The following is a 15,082-nucleotide window of genomic DNA, read 5'->3' on the forward strand; positions in this document are numbered from 1 at the left end:
TTGCAAGCGAAAAAGACAATAAATAAATTGAAAAATAGCCGACAGGAAGAAAAATGATGACCAACTAAAATTGTATCCTCATAGTCCTCAACCTCCGTATCTATAAATATTGCTAATAAAATTGCGGCTGCCAGCCAGATGGTCAACATACATATAGAAATCGGTACACATACACATCTACACATACATTCATATACAATTACCTACTTGTAAACATCTACATGCATCTAAATTGATAACATTTTTTTTAAATTTAGTTGTGTACAGAAGGGGAGTTTAATTTTAACATCAGTTTTACAATTTAAAGAACCAGCAAAGCAACAAACACCTCTAAGTTAAGAATGCTTGTCTTGTAAAGATTTAAGTAAATAAAGCTTTCAGTTGTCCACTCTTTCTCCCAGGCGCGTTAAAGTCGTTTTCCAAATATTTGAATTTGACTTTGTGTCGGCGCTAATGTGGCAAAGCGATCAATCATTATCAATCTGCCAGGTGCTGTGCAAGACATTTGCTGTTTTTGTTATTGTTATCGCTTGTTCGGTCGCTTCTTTTCCGGCATATGCCTTGGCACATATGTACGTACATGTGTGGAAGTATGTATGCATGTGAGCCTGTATGTAAAAATCTGGCAGCTGTCCTGAGTGACAGCTCGCTCGAATGTAGATTGCTTGTAGTCGCTAGTTTTGGCGAGAGAATCCAGTTGATATTTGCGCTTATATGTGTTTAATATTGTGTACAACGTGCAAACGTGTGTATGTACGAGTATAAGTAAAGTTGTACAACAAAAAAATCTCAGCTAAATTTGAGCGACGGGAGTATAATTTGCCTTAATGCTTTCAAATTCCTAACGGTCTAGTTTTTCGAATATTCTCCTCATTCAATCATATTGCCCTCTCTCCCAACGGTGCCATCGTTCATTTTCGTTGGTGGAATCGAATGGGAAATTTAAAAGCAATATTTGTGTATAGAATGCTTTTGCTGCTAGTTGTACTAGTTTTGCACATATCCATGTTTGTGTGTGCATGTATGTTTACATATGTGAATGTTGTTGTTGCATGTGCTCGCTGACAGGTTTGATGTAGTATTTGTCGTGTAGACGACTAATATAAAATTAGTTATTGGTTATTATTGGTTATTTGAAATAAATCTTGCTAGAAGACTAAGTGCTTAAGAGTTTTGGTCACATAGAGAATTCGTTCGAATTTGTTCAGTAATGCTTTAAATGCCCTTAACAGTTAAACTTCAATCGTAATTAAGATTTTTTGTTGTTGCTGAAGTATGGATTGGTAAGGTACTTCGTGTGAATTTATAAAAGCGCTGCTTTTGGCGTTATTTGGTATATTTATATTTATGCCCTGACTGCATTTGCTGATAGGAATTCCCAATTGGAATGTTTGTAGTCAATAGCAGAAAAATAGTCCTTGCAGATTTTATTCCCTCATATCTTCTTTGTAAATGCAGGCATGTGCTTGAACATACATGCCACTTATTCCAAAATAAACTGAACACTTTATAATTAGAATAATTTATGATGTCATCATTAGCAAAAAGTTTGAACTCGAAATAAAAAAACCTGAATATTTTTGAGATTTATTTAATACTGAAAATTTTATCATGGAGTTTTTAAAGGCAAATATATTTTTCTTCAACATTTTTATATTTTTGTATTTTTTATTTAGGATACCAAATGCTAAAAACCATTTTTTTTTGACGAATTTAACTTTAATTTTTTTCAATTGTTTTTTTTTTTTTTTGATAATGATACTCTTGCAGTAAATGAGCCAAGAATGATAGAAATAAGATTGCACCCATCAGAGAGTGCGTGACATCACATTAGCTGAGTTGTGCAGTGTAACCAACCATTTGTTCTTCGCAATAAATTTAGTGACTTTTTGTACCCAAAATACGTAAATTTTAAAGTTTGGTGTTTGTTTCTTTTTTTTTAATTTAAAGCCACCGAAACTGTAAGTTAAAAACCACCGGTATCATAAAGCAAAAGAATGTTAAAAAAGGTCAGTCTGAGAAGATCTTAGCGCAAATGAAAACTTGTTGACTCTTAAATAATTTGGTACTTTATTTTTTTTTTATTTTTTTAATTGTTTCCTCCTTTTAAGGTTATGCCAGAATATTAATCTTCCGCTCTCAACTCTTCTTAACATTGAAAACCTTTCTACACAATTTTAAAAAACGATTGAATTTACGGAATGCGAATTAAAACCATAGAGGTGTAATCGTTTCTTCCGGTCATCAATCAATAGTGGCACATAGGACATTAAGAGTTGTATTCATTGTAAAAATAAGCCACAAAATACCAGAAAATACTAAAGAAACCATAATGACATTTTTATAAAAAGAATACCTTATCTAGTTACATAAACTCAAATATAGCAAATAACTCGTTCCCTTAACAAAAGAGTCTCGCTTAACAAAAAAAGCCAATAAATTAAATTGTACATAACCATAACACATTTATTTAAAAAAAAGACAAATTTTAAAGAAAATTTGTCACGCATACAAAGTTCTTTGAGTTATTCAATAAAAATTTGGTATTTTAATATATTTTTTTTAAATGGGCATTTTAGTGCGTTTTTATACCCAAAGCTAGGCAATACTGCAGCAGCGAGAGAGAGATTTGACTGCTGAAAGCAGAAGAACACCAACAACAACTGCAATCGCGGGCAGTGCTACCAGATGTTAAGAAAAGGTAAAGCTAAATAAAACTGAGTGAATTATTGAACTAATTTTTAAAGGATGTATTTTTTACAAAATTATAAACATTAAATAAAAAAATAATAATTGGCGCGTACACTTCTGTTAGGTATTTGGCCGAGCTCCTCCTCCTATTTGTGGTGTGCGTCTTGATGTTGTTCCACAAATGGAGGGACTTACAGTTTCAAGCCGACTCCGAACGGCAGATATTTTTATGAGGAGCTTTTTCATGGCAGCAATACACTCGGAGGTTTGCCATTGTCTGCCGAGGGGCGACTGCTATTAGAAAAATGTTTTTATTAATTTTGCTTTCACCGAGATTCGAACCAACGACCTCTCCGTTGAATTCCGTATGGTAATCACGCACCAACCCATTCGGCTACGGCGGCCGCCGTACTGTACTTTTAATAAGAACAGGCAAGAAAAATGTCATGAGGAAAGAACTAAAACTCCGAGACTAAATAACAAAACAATGGTAAATCAAGTTACAAAAATGGTAATCTGGCCATACTGGAGCTGAAACCACGTAACTCATTGTCAAATTCGCTGAGCGCAAAGTAACGGCACCACGATAGGCGCCATCTCATTATTCTTTCCATCATGGGTATACCTACCATCTCCATACCAAGAGGGAGGTGAGTCGTAGTGCCCTCTCTCGTTAATTTGTTTGCCTTACGATTCTCTGGTCTGTCACTATGCCTTGGCAGCCATATCAATGCGGATGCGGAAATATGCCTCAATCTAGTTAAGCCATGTCCGGTACTTGCAAGCTATGATGGAATTAGTGATAACCCCATCAATCGCCACTTTGTTATCAGAGTATATGTAGACTTCTCTAAAGGTAGCCACATTTTTGCCTTACCAAACAGCTACCTCATTAATAGCTAGAGTTTTAGCCTGGAATACGCCATTTTTACCTTCTTACAGTAGACGCCACAGCCAACTCGTCAAAGCTTTGACCCTTCATTAAAGAATCGTAAGCAGTTTTTCTCACCAGGTATATTGGCAACCCACTCACGTCCAGCTGGAATTCTAGTACTAAGAAACCTTTTTAAAATATGGTTCATTCAGATAATAGTCAACAGGATTGTTGGAGCCGGACCGAGTGTCCAACTCCTAAATCGCGTCATTGATTAGTTGCGGCAAGCCGAGCATCAGTTGTACCTTCATTCTGTTTACAAATTAAATCTTGGTAAGGTAAGGAGAAAAGAGTGTGCAGAGCAGCAGGCAGTAAGGTTCTAAAAGCGCCGGTGATACATATAAGCTCCATGCGTTGAACCTGTTGCATCTAGTTGGATACGCAGATAGCATTTCAGCTAAAATAACTGCTCGAAACACTTACGAAGCCAAAAGCAAGTTAAATCAACTGATCACCCGATTACAGACATGGCTAGAGGACCACGGATTAAAACTGGCCACAGAGAAAACAGAGCTTATGCTTCTAACCAACACCCGTATACCATAGAAGTAGATATGCAAGTACTCGGTGCCACTCTATCGATACAAAGAGTGGACAAATACCTAGGAGTGAAATGCCTAGACGCAAGATAAACTTACTTACTGGGCACACAGAAATCATGCTGTCACAAAAGCTGCCAAAGTAAGCGGCATGTTAAGTAAGCTCCTGTCAAACATTGCAGGTCCAACTCAGAGCTAGCGAAACCTTTTAATGGCAGAAGTGTGCAAACGGAGATGGGAGGCAAACATCTCAGGAATACCAGGACCATACTTTTTCGGCATTAGAAGGTGACGTTAACTATTACCTTACACAGTTTTAGTTCGGACCCGAATCCTTTCGCAAGTATTTGTGGTGAATGGGAACCTAACAAACTGCATTTATAGAGATACTGAATGCGATAATGCGGAAGTCACCTTCTTCAAATTCGATAGGTGGAACACAGAGAGAACAGCTCTGCAACGAACTATTAGTGAATGTACGCCTGAAGACATACTCGAGGAAATGAGGACAAGCGAAGAAGAATCGAATGCCGTCGCAAATTTTGTTGAGGACATTATCCGAAAAAAGAGGTGTGAAATGGAAACTTATGGTGAAGAGCACTGAGCATAGGTTTTTCAAAACAAACGACCCTGGTCGCAGTGAGTGTGTCCTTTCTTGGCGGCGTCCTAGTCTTGGACTTCTACCTAGATGCATTGGATACACATAGAAGGTGGCGCTAAGTTATTCAATCCAACGGAGGATTTATAGTTTCTGCAAATGACGTCGTATGTCAATCATATTTGACAATTGTGAAGTAGACAGCTGCAATACCGTTGGTCTTCTTTCATTGGGGTTATTTGAGAGAAAAGGTGTACGTCGATAAGCAAGTTTTTTTCTAATAGCGGTCGCCCCTCGGCAGGCAATGGCAAATCTCCGAATGCTTTTCTGCCATGAAAAAGCTCCTCATAAAAAATATCTGCCCTGCGGAGTCGGCTTGAAACTGTAGGTCCCTCCATTTGTGGAACAACATCAAGACGAACGCCAGAAATAGGAGGAGGAGCTCGGCCGAACACCCACAAGGGTGTTTAAATTTTGTTTTTTCAACATAGTCCCCTTTTAGAAAGATACACTTCTCCCCACTCTCCGGCCATTTTTTTAACCTCTCAAAAAATAGGATTTGTCGAACTCTCCAAAATACGCCTCTGCATTGGCGATGACTTCTTCATTTGAACTAATTTTTTTCCCGCGAGCCATTTCTTCAAGTTAGGGAACGAGAAGAAGTTGCTGGGACCTAGATCAGGTGGATACGAGGGGTGCGGTAGCAATTCATAACGCATTCACGCAGTTTGGTGGCGACAACTCCGGCTGAATGTGCTGGTGGGTGAATGTTCTTGGTGAAACGCACGTTCTTTATCGCCAAATGTGGTCGTGTCTCCTTAAATGTTTTGTAAAATCGGTCTAATAACTCACTGTAGTATTGTTATATTGTACAGCGATCGTTCTTCGTTTTTCTAAAAAATCCATGAGGATGACGCCGTTTGCATCCCAAAATAACCTCGTCGCCAAGACCTTTCCGGCAGACCGGACTGTCTTCGCCTTCTCTGGAGCAGATTCCCCGGAAGAAATTCATTGTTTTGATTGTTGTTTAGTTTCTGTTGTGACAACTTGACTCGACTCGGCGACAACTGGACGCGAAAATTCCTTCGGATCTCGCTTAAATTGCTCCAAACACTGCTTCGAAGTTAACAGCCGCATCCACCGTGAGCAATCGCGGCAACCATCGTGGCGACAATTTTTTCATCGCCGTCTTATCTTCTAAACTATTAATTACCCTTCCGGTCGACACACCTATGGTCTCTGATACTTTGCGCACTTTCATTCGTCTGTCAGCAAGAATCGTGTCGTGGACTTTTTGAATGATTTGCTCGGCACCCACGTCTGTCGGGCGTCCAGCTCGCTCCTCTTCAAAAACGGATATTCGCCCACGTTTCAATTCGTTGAACCAGTCCCTAACTGTGGTCATAGTCGCATATTTTCCCATCCAAAAACAAAAAGCGAATTACCGAACGATGCTGCTCTTTTTCCATCTTAGCGTAAATCGCGAAACACGTCTTACTCAAAAAGCTGCCAAATCAAAACTCGCCTATCAATCAGTCTACCTTCATTTGATAGATGGCAGCCCACGATTCTAACACCAACTTTCTCAGGAACCCCGTCTGTAGTCGTCAAATACGGGAACTTATTGAACCGCCCTCGTATGTAGGAAAATGTAATAATTGTAAGATTTAGTGAGACATTTGGCCCTACTTATGTGCATTCCAATTATAATACCATTTAGTTTTTGCTTATGCATGACCGTGGGAATGCACATCTCTATGAATGGATGTGCGTAATAATTGACTTATGATAATCGATGCCCATTTTGAATTGTTGTGCTCATACGTATGTGTGTGCGAGATATTTGTGTACCTGTGTGCGTGTACTTAACCATGATACCACATTTTAATGCAGCCATACATAAGTTTGCATGTAGGCAAGCAGAAAGATAATATGTATAGGTATACAACATATATATTTACAAGGTGAAGTCCAAAACAAGCAAGACTGGCGTCATAAAAATATTTTTGATGGTGCCATCTTTTTTATGAGTTAGTGCGTCAGAAGTTACATCCCTAGCTGACTTCCAGTGAAAGCTTGGCAACTTTCGTTTCAGTGGAAGCAAAGTGATTGCGTCTAAAGTGTCAGTGTGTTTGTGTCACCGGTACAAAAATGAGTTTCGAACCAAGAGCTAATATCGAATTTGGTTTTAAAATCGGTAAAACGCTTACCGAAACATTTGAATTGATGGAAAAAGTGTATGACGATGATTATCTATCTCGTGCCAAATTTCATGAGTGGTTTACACATTTCAAAGATGGTTGTGAAGACATAAATGACAATGAACATCCGCGCCGCCCAAAATCAGTAATCACCGAAAACTCCATCGAAATTCTTCGTAGATTTATCAAAATTGAACCGAAATAATAGTTGAAATGCATGGAATCGGAGCTGAATATCTCCAAAACATCCATTTATTGCATTTCAACTGATCATTTGAGCTTACGAAAGGTGTGTGCACATTTCATTCCGCACAAGTTAAGTGAGGACCAAAAATTGCTCAGAATTCAACACTCGAAAGACATCATTAAAGAGGGCAGAACTTCCTTTACAACATTGTAACTGGTGATGAAACGTGAACCTGATACTAAGCGTCAAAGTTCCGAAATAGAATGGCCCCAGATGAACTACCGCCCAAAACATCGCGTTCGGAGAAATCAAAAATCAAGTCGGCGCTCATTTTTACGATTTCAAGGGATTTGTCCAAAAGGAGTTCATGCCAAAGGGCCAAAACGTCAATGCAATTTTCTATCTTGGCGTTTTGAAGCGTTTGTTGCATCGCATTCGTCGAATTCGCAGTGAATACCGCGAAGGAGGAAGCTGGCGCTTATTGCATCATAGTGCACCATCTCATCGATCCACTTTTTCCACTCTTGTGACTGGTTTTTTGACAAGAAATCGCATTTTAACCATCAATCCCTCACTGTATTCGTCTGATATGGCTCCCTGGGACTTCTTCCTATACCTAAGGAAAACGTTTTGCGTCCATAGAGGCCATCCAAAAGGCTTGTACCGACATCCTGAAGGACATTCCGGTCAATTACCTGAAACACTCTTTCGAAAAGCTTTTAGATGGCGAAAAACAGTGCGTCGAGGCCAGAGGGGACTATTTTGAATAAATAAACTCGAAGTTATCAAAAATTAAAGCTCCTGTCGTCTCTATTTTAGCTCAGTCTTGTTTATTTTGGACTTCACCTTGTGTATAAGTGTGTGTGATGGATAATACGCAAATGACAGGCGCAATGATTGATGCATCTGCCAACAATACCTTAATCATAACAGCACTTACAAATCCCTGTAAAGTGCACTCTTCTATTTACGCATTGATGAATGTAATGCCAATAGTTGAATATCGGAAAATTTAATTATCTTACAAATTATAGCTTTCAGCGACATAACACGGGAATAAACAAAAAACTAAAAATATTCTGGATATTTAGCAATTTGGTTTCGTCTAATTGGCACAAATAATGGATGTTAAATCTCTAATACCCAGGATCACCTGTTGGCGGGGTCAACAAAAAGTCTTCTAAAACCTATAAAAACAAAAAATTTATAAAAAGGGGATTCACAAAACTAAAATAATATATATGTACTAGCACTACTATTTGTGCAAATCCCGTGCGTTGGGCTTATTTCGATTCGCAGAAAATTCAATTCAAAATCAAATTTGGCAGTGCTCAGACATAAAAAAATAAGCGTATTGAAATAGTGATTTTTATAAAAAGAAAAAATACAGGTAATTTCATTGTACAGGGTTAAAGAAAAATACTGGTGAGTAGCAAAAATATAATATTTATTAGGTGTTGAAAAATATATCGGTATTTAATTCTTCTTAATTGGCGCGATAACCGCTTACGCGATTTTGGCCGAGTTTAACAAAGTGCGCGAGTCGTTTGTTTCTCGTACTAACCGGCTCCAGTTGGACACATCAAATGAAGCCAAGTCCTTCTCCACCTTCTTCTTCTTCCTTCACTACCGCCAGCTGGTAGCGCATCGAATACTTTCGGAGCCGCAGCGTTTGTATGCATTCGGACGACATGAGCCAGGCAACGCAGCCGCTGGATCTTAATTCGCTGCGCTATGTCTTATCGTCGTAAAGCTCATACAGCTCATCGTTCCATCACCTGCGATATTCGCCGTTGCGAACGTGCAAAGGTCCAAAAATCTTAAGCAGAATCTTTCTCTCAAACACTCCAAGCGTCGCTTCATCGGATGTTGTCATCGTCCACGCTTCTGCGCCATACGTTAGGACGGGCATGATGAGAGCTTTGTAGAGTGTTAGTTTTGTTCGCCGAGAGAGCACTTTACTACTCAGTTGCCTACTTAGTCCAAAGTAGCACTTGTTGGCAAGAGAGATTCTACGTTGGATTTCCAGGCTGATATTGTTATCGGTGTTAATGCTGGTTGCTAAGTATACGAAGCCTTTTACAACCTCGAAACCATAGCTGTCCACAGTGATATGGGTGCTGATACGCGAGTTCGCCGACTGTTTGTTTGATGACAGGAGGTACTTCGTTTTGTACTCGTTCACCACCAGACCCATTCGCTTTGCCTCTTTATCCAGTTTGGAGAACGCAGAACTAACAGCGCGGTTGTTAAGGTCGATGATGTCAATATATTATGGATTAGGCAGAGCACATTTAAATTCCAATCGGCAGGCATGCTTTCATTCGACCATATTTTGTATAGAAGCTGATGCATGCACCAGATTGCCGTCTTTATTCTTACGGGAAAAGCCCAGTCTTAAAACCTTCTGTAAGCCGCCGAAATTTGTGGTGGAATTTTCGGGCGTTGTTTCTATTGGCGTTGTTTCTATTATATTCTAATATGTCTCTCTTCCTTTCTTAGCACTCAGTAGCGACCCACATGGCTCGCGTCTGCTGCTGCAGACTACCATGATTCGGGCCCTGGCGAAGTTTCCTTGTTCAGGCCGAATTTTCCGACTGTGGAACGAAATTTTCCCTCCTTGCCCACCCTGGCGTTGAAGTCGCCAAGCACGATTTTTATGTCGTGGCGGAGGCAGCGCACATAGGAACGTTCCGGGCCTCATAGAAGGAATCTGTGGACGCATCGTCGGCGTGGGTGCAAATTAGCGAGATGTTAAAAAATGGGCTTTGATACGGATTATTGCGAGAGACTCGTCCACCGGAGTGAACGACAGCTTTGAGACGAGGTCTCTCTCCCACGACAATCCGATATCGAATTTGCGCTCCTTTATATGGCAGCTGTATTAGACGTCGCAAGGCCCTATGGTTTTCTTGCCTTGCCCCGTCCATTGCATCTCTTGAATGGCAGTGATAACAGGCTTTACTCTCACGAGGGCATCAGCCAGCCGGGCAGAGGCACCTTCCCCATTAAGGGACCGGACATTCCAGATGCATGCTCTAAAGTAGTCCTTAGTTCGTTTGAAGGGGTCGTCATCAGTGTAAGGCGTTCTCATCCGATGCTTTGTGTGTGTTTTCATTGGGGGGATTTTTAAGTGGTGGGTCCCAAAACCAGCGCACAACCCGCTATCCTGGAATGCTTCGCCGTCTCACGTTAGCTCACTCCCGAACGGGTGTTCGGAAGCTACCCAGAGGATACGTGGGCTAATCCCTGACGTTGTGAGCTGCTTGAACCATATGTAGAAGAATCGTCCTGGCCACTCCCAAGTGAATGGCGATCAGTAACTTTCCCCACTTGCGTGGACTTCTACATATGGCACCATCCTTCTTGTAGTAAATTAGGTATATTAAAAGTAATACCGCCTAAAGGCAAAGGTGGGCATTGCGCTCAAAATTTGTGGTCAATGTGTGGTTTTAGGTTTACGTCTTATTGTTTTGCATAGTAATGTCACATAGAAAAATTAGCAACCTATTTGAGGAAGAGATTTTGGCAATGAAGAATGAAATTCCAACCGAACAAATGCGGAAGAATGCGATTCCGATGAAGACCAGGAAGAGGTTGCGAATGGCTCAATTTTTGATAAGGACATCAACGAATGTCTCAACTCGGCAGATGCATTGATTAATGCAATAAATTTGAGTATCCTGGATGATTTTAAAGCACATGCAACTTCGACTGCAACTCTTTTATTACAAGAAGAAACTGCAGCCGCTTCCGACCCGATTGGTCCAACTTCATCCGGTGCCTCTGTTGCACTTCTGTCTCAATCAAGTTCAAGATCATTAAGCTCAAGAGAACGGTGGACCTGCTGTTCCAACAAGTGGTATTTTTGTTAGTAATTCAAATGAATTAACAAAGAATTCACCTACTCTCAAATCAATTACTTGGAAAAAGAAGCATTTGCGTCCACATGCGAATGACCTCATGTTCAAGTCTGACTCTTAGGCATTTCGTTTAAAATGTAACATTCATTTATGCAATTAAAGTACGAAAAATTGTTTTTTTGAGCAAAAATAAAGAATAAAATAATATTTAACAAAAAAAAATTCTCTTGAAAGACTTAAGCATAAATGCCCAATACCCAATACTGCCTAGAACACGCTGGCATAGTAAGGAAGTCGATCCGATTTGGAAAATTTGAACGGCTCCAAATAGAGACCAGCACCCATACCACCCTTAGAACCGTCAGTGTAGATTTCAATGTCGAAGCTACCAATCACCTTCCCTTTGCCCCATTTGGCTCTCGGTGAAAAACGTTATGAAGTCTGATTTGTTTTTGAGCAGTGAGTGTCCCTTTAGGAGGATCCTATTGGGGCCGTACGATCGACATTTTTTAAGAGCTTTACGAAAGTTTTTCAAAAAAACATACGTAAAATTCAGAAAAGATGCTTTGAAGACTAGACTAATCGTTGGCATATTTGTATTGCTTGGAATGGAGCCTATTTTGAAGGTGACAAAATAAGTTTTGAGATTAAACAATTATTTTGCGTTTTAGTGAACGATTCCTGGTACCTTTTTGACAGAAGCCATTATTATTATTATTTTTTTTCAGATAAGATATGGAGGACTACAACTTAACTCAAGAAATGAAGAGACATACAGTTATCGTAGTTTGATATGCAAATCACACCGATTTAGAAATCTCTAATTTTTTTAAGTGCGTCCGTTCATTCCTTCAATCTGTTGAAAAACGCAAAAAATACGAGGAACGTTCTGACACTGTCCGATCTGCAGCATTTATTCAACAAGTGCGAGCGATCACTGACGAGGACCCTTCAAAATGAGAGATCTTGCGAGCGAAGCTAATGTTTCTGAGGCTCTTCTCCGTCGAGTTGTCAATGAAGTTCTCCTTTTATAAATTTTACGTAATGCACAAAAGACAGTTTAAGGCCTTGTAAACAACACACTAAAATTGAACACCCTGAAGTGCTTGAGATGCTATGGTTATTTTCTGACGGAAAAAAAGTTTAGATCAAAAGCAGAAGACAAGCCGCAAAAATGATAAATGGCTATGTTACCATCTTACAAAGGTTTCTGTTGTCGTGCACATGACGTTTCTAGCCACTTTTATGGTTTTTGGTGTTGCTAGGGCATGCCATGCCACCACACTTAATTACTCAAGAATTTCGACTAAATTTTCCTGCTTATATCGAGGTTCTGAAGACAGTACTGAAACCATGGATTGATAGTGTACGCGGTAGCAGAGACTTTGCTCCTTCACACAAAGCGATGACGTAGCAAAATTGGATGGCTAAAAATTTCCATGGTCAGATAACACCGAACTTATGGCCGCCTAACTCCGCAGATCTTAATCCCTTCGATTACTAAGTATGGGGAGTAGTGGAGCGTGAAGCCAGTAAGCATCCTTATGACACCATTTCTTCTCTAAAGGCTGCAAGGATCGAGGAGGTTATTGCAGCTAATGGAAATTTTATTGGATGATTTTATAGATCTTTATATATAAAAATGAATGTTTGTCTGTATGTCGTCGAGGACCGATTATTATAAAAGTTGGTATATATATATTTTTCCCCGGAGAAGGTTTGTAGAATATGCTCATTGATGCCACTCGCATCCAAATGGCTCTGCAGAGTAGCAACTTCTGCCCCGCTCAACCGATTGTCATAAAAATTAGTATGACCATATATTTTTACACAGAGGAAACGAATATGACATGTGGTCAAACAGCGCATTCAGCATTGAAACTGCCGTGGAATTTACAAAACACTGAGGCACCAAGATGCAGCATCAACAAAAACTCTGGAATGAGAAGTACTCCAAACGTGTCAAATTATCATATGGGACGAATGGACAATGTCTCACGAGAAAGCATTCGAAGCGCTTGATCGTACACTGCGAGATTTGAAAGGAAGCAGACGGATCTTCGGTGACGCACTCATTTTATTGCCTGGTGATTTTCGACAAATACTGCCCATTATACCACGTTCAACACCCGCTGATGAACTTAATGCATGTCTTAAATCATCAGTTCTATGGCGTCATTTACAGAAATTGACTTTGAAAACTAACATGCGTGTACTACTACAACGGGATGCATGGGCTGGAAATTTTGCAAAACAATTATTGGATATTGAAAATGGGCGAATGGAAATTGATGAATCTACACAATGTATCACCCTGCCAGCAAACTTCTGTAAGATCACAGAAAGCATCGACGAATTAGTGCAAAAAGTTTTCCCAAACATTGCGCAAAACTACAAAGAACCATCAGTGGCTCAGTACGCGTGCTATATTAGCAGCGAAGAACATCAATGTCAATACCATCAACTTCACCATTCAGCATGGAATAGCCCGTGAAACGACAACATAAAGGTTGTCAAAAAAGTCTTGCCGTATTTCCGCAAGCTTGTCTTTGCAAGCGCGTAGTTCTAGTTGTATTCGTCGCATCGGTTCACGCTAGAGTTTTTTGGAAAGCTCTTTTCACGTGCTAACACGTGTTTGATTAATTGTTGTTTGCTTTTAGTCATTCGTGAGTTATAGCGTCGCAAACATGGAGCAAAATAAAGAGAAAATACGGCATATTTTACAGTACTACTACGATAAAGGCAAAAATCCATCTCATGCTGCCAATAAAATTTGTGCAGTTTATGGACCCGATACAGTTTTCATTTCCACTGCACAACGATGGTTTCAACGTTTTCGTTCTGGTGCAGAGGTGATCGAAGATGCGCCACGGTCCGGAAGGCCTGTCGTCGAAAATTGCGATAAAATCGCAGAATTGATCGAAAGAGACCGGCATAGTAGCAGCCGTAGCATCGGCCAAGAGCTGGGCATGAGTCATCAAACCGTTATAAACCATTTGAAGAAGCTTGGATTCAAAAAGAAGCTCGATGTATGGGTGCTACACGACATTTTTGCCCATATGGATGTATGCGAATCGCTTCTTAATGGCAACAAAATCGACCCGTTTTTGAAGCGGATGGTGACTGGCGATAAAAAGTGGGTCACTTACGACAACGTGAAGCGCAAACGGTCGTGGTCGAAAAGCGGTGAAGCTGCCCAGACGGTGGCCAAGCTTGGATTGACGGCCAGGAAGGTTCTTCTGTGTGTTTGGTGGGATTGGCAGGGAATCATCCACTATGAGCTGCTCCTCTATGGCCAAACGCTCAATTCGGACCTGTACTGCCAACAACTGGACTGCTTGAATGCAGCACTCATGCAGAAGAGGCCATCTTTGATCAACAGAGCCCGAATTGTCTTCCATCAAGACAACGCCAGGCCACACACATCTTTGGTGACGCGCCAGAAGCTCCGGGAGCTCGGATGGGAGGTTCTTTTGCATCCACCGTATAGTCTGGATCTCGCACCAAGTGATTACCACCTATTTCTGTCCATGGCGAACGAGCTTGGTAGTCGGAAGTTGTCCTCAAGAGAGTCCTGTGAAAATTGGCTCTCCGAGATTTTTGACAATAGGGAAGCGAGCTTCTATAAGAGGGGCATTATGAAGTTGACATCTCGTTGGGAACTCGTCATCGAACAAAACGGCGCATATTTGACTTAAGTCGCATTATTATAACCAATTTTATGAACAATTGAAAATTCAATAAAAATACCGCAAGACTTTTTTGACAACCTTTATAAGTCCATCGATACTGTGGAGAATCAAGACGAGGTTGTCAACTATCCAACTGAATTCTTGAATTCGCTTGATTTACCAGGCATGCCGCCGCACGTTCTTGCATTGAAAATTGGCGCACCCATCATTCTTCTTCGAAACCGAAATCCACCATGACTTTGCCACGGAACCAGACTCTCAGTCAAGAAAATGATGAACAATGTTATCGAGACAACAATTTTGACTGGAAAATTCAAAGGTGAAGACGTACTGTTGCCACGTATCCTAATGATCCCGACAGATATGCCATTCGAATT

Source organism: Anastrepha obliqua, chromosome 5 (assembly GCF_027943255.1).
Source record: "Anastrepha obliqua isolate idAnaObli1 chromosome 5, idAnaObli1_1.0, whole genome shotgun sequence".
Lineage (NCBI taxonomy): Eukaryota > Metazoa > Arthropoda > Insecta > Diptera > Tephritidae > Anastrepha > Anastrepha obliqua.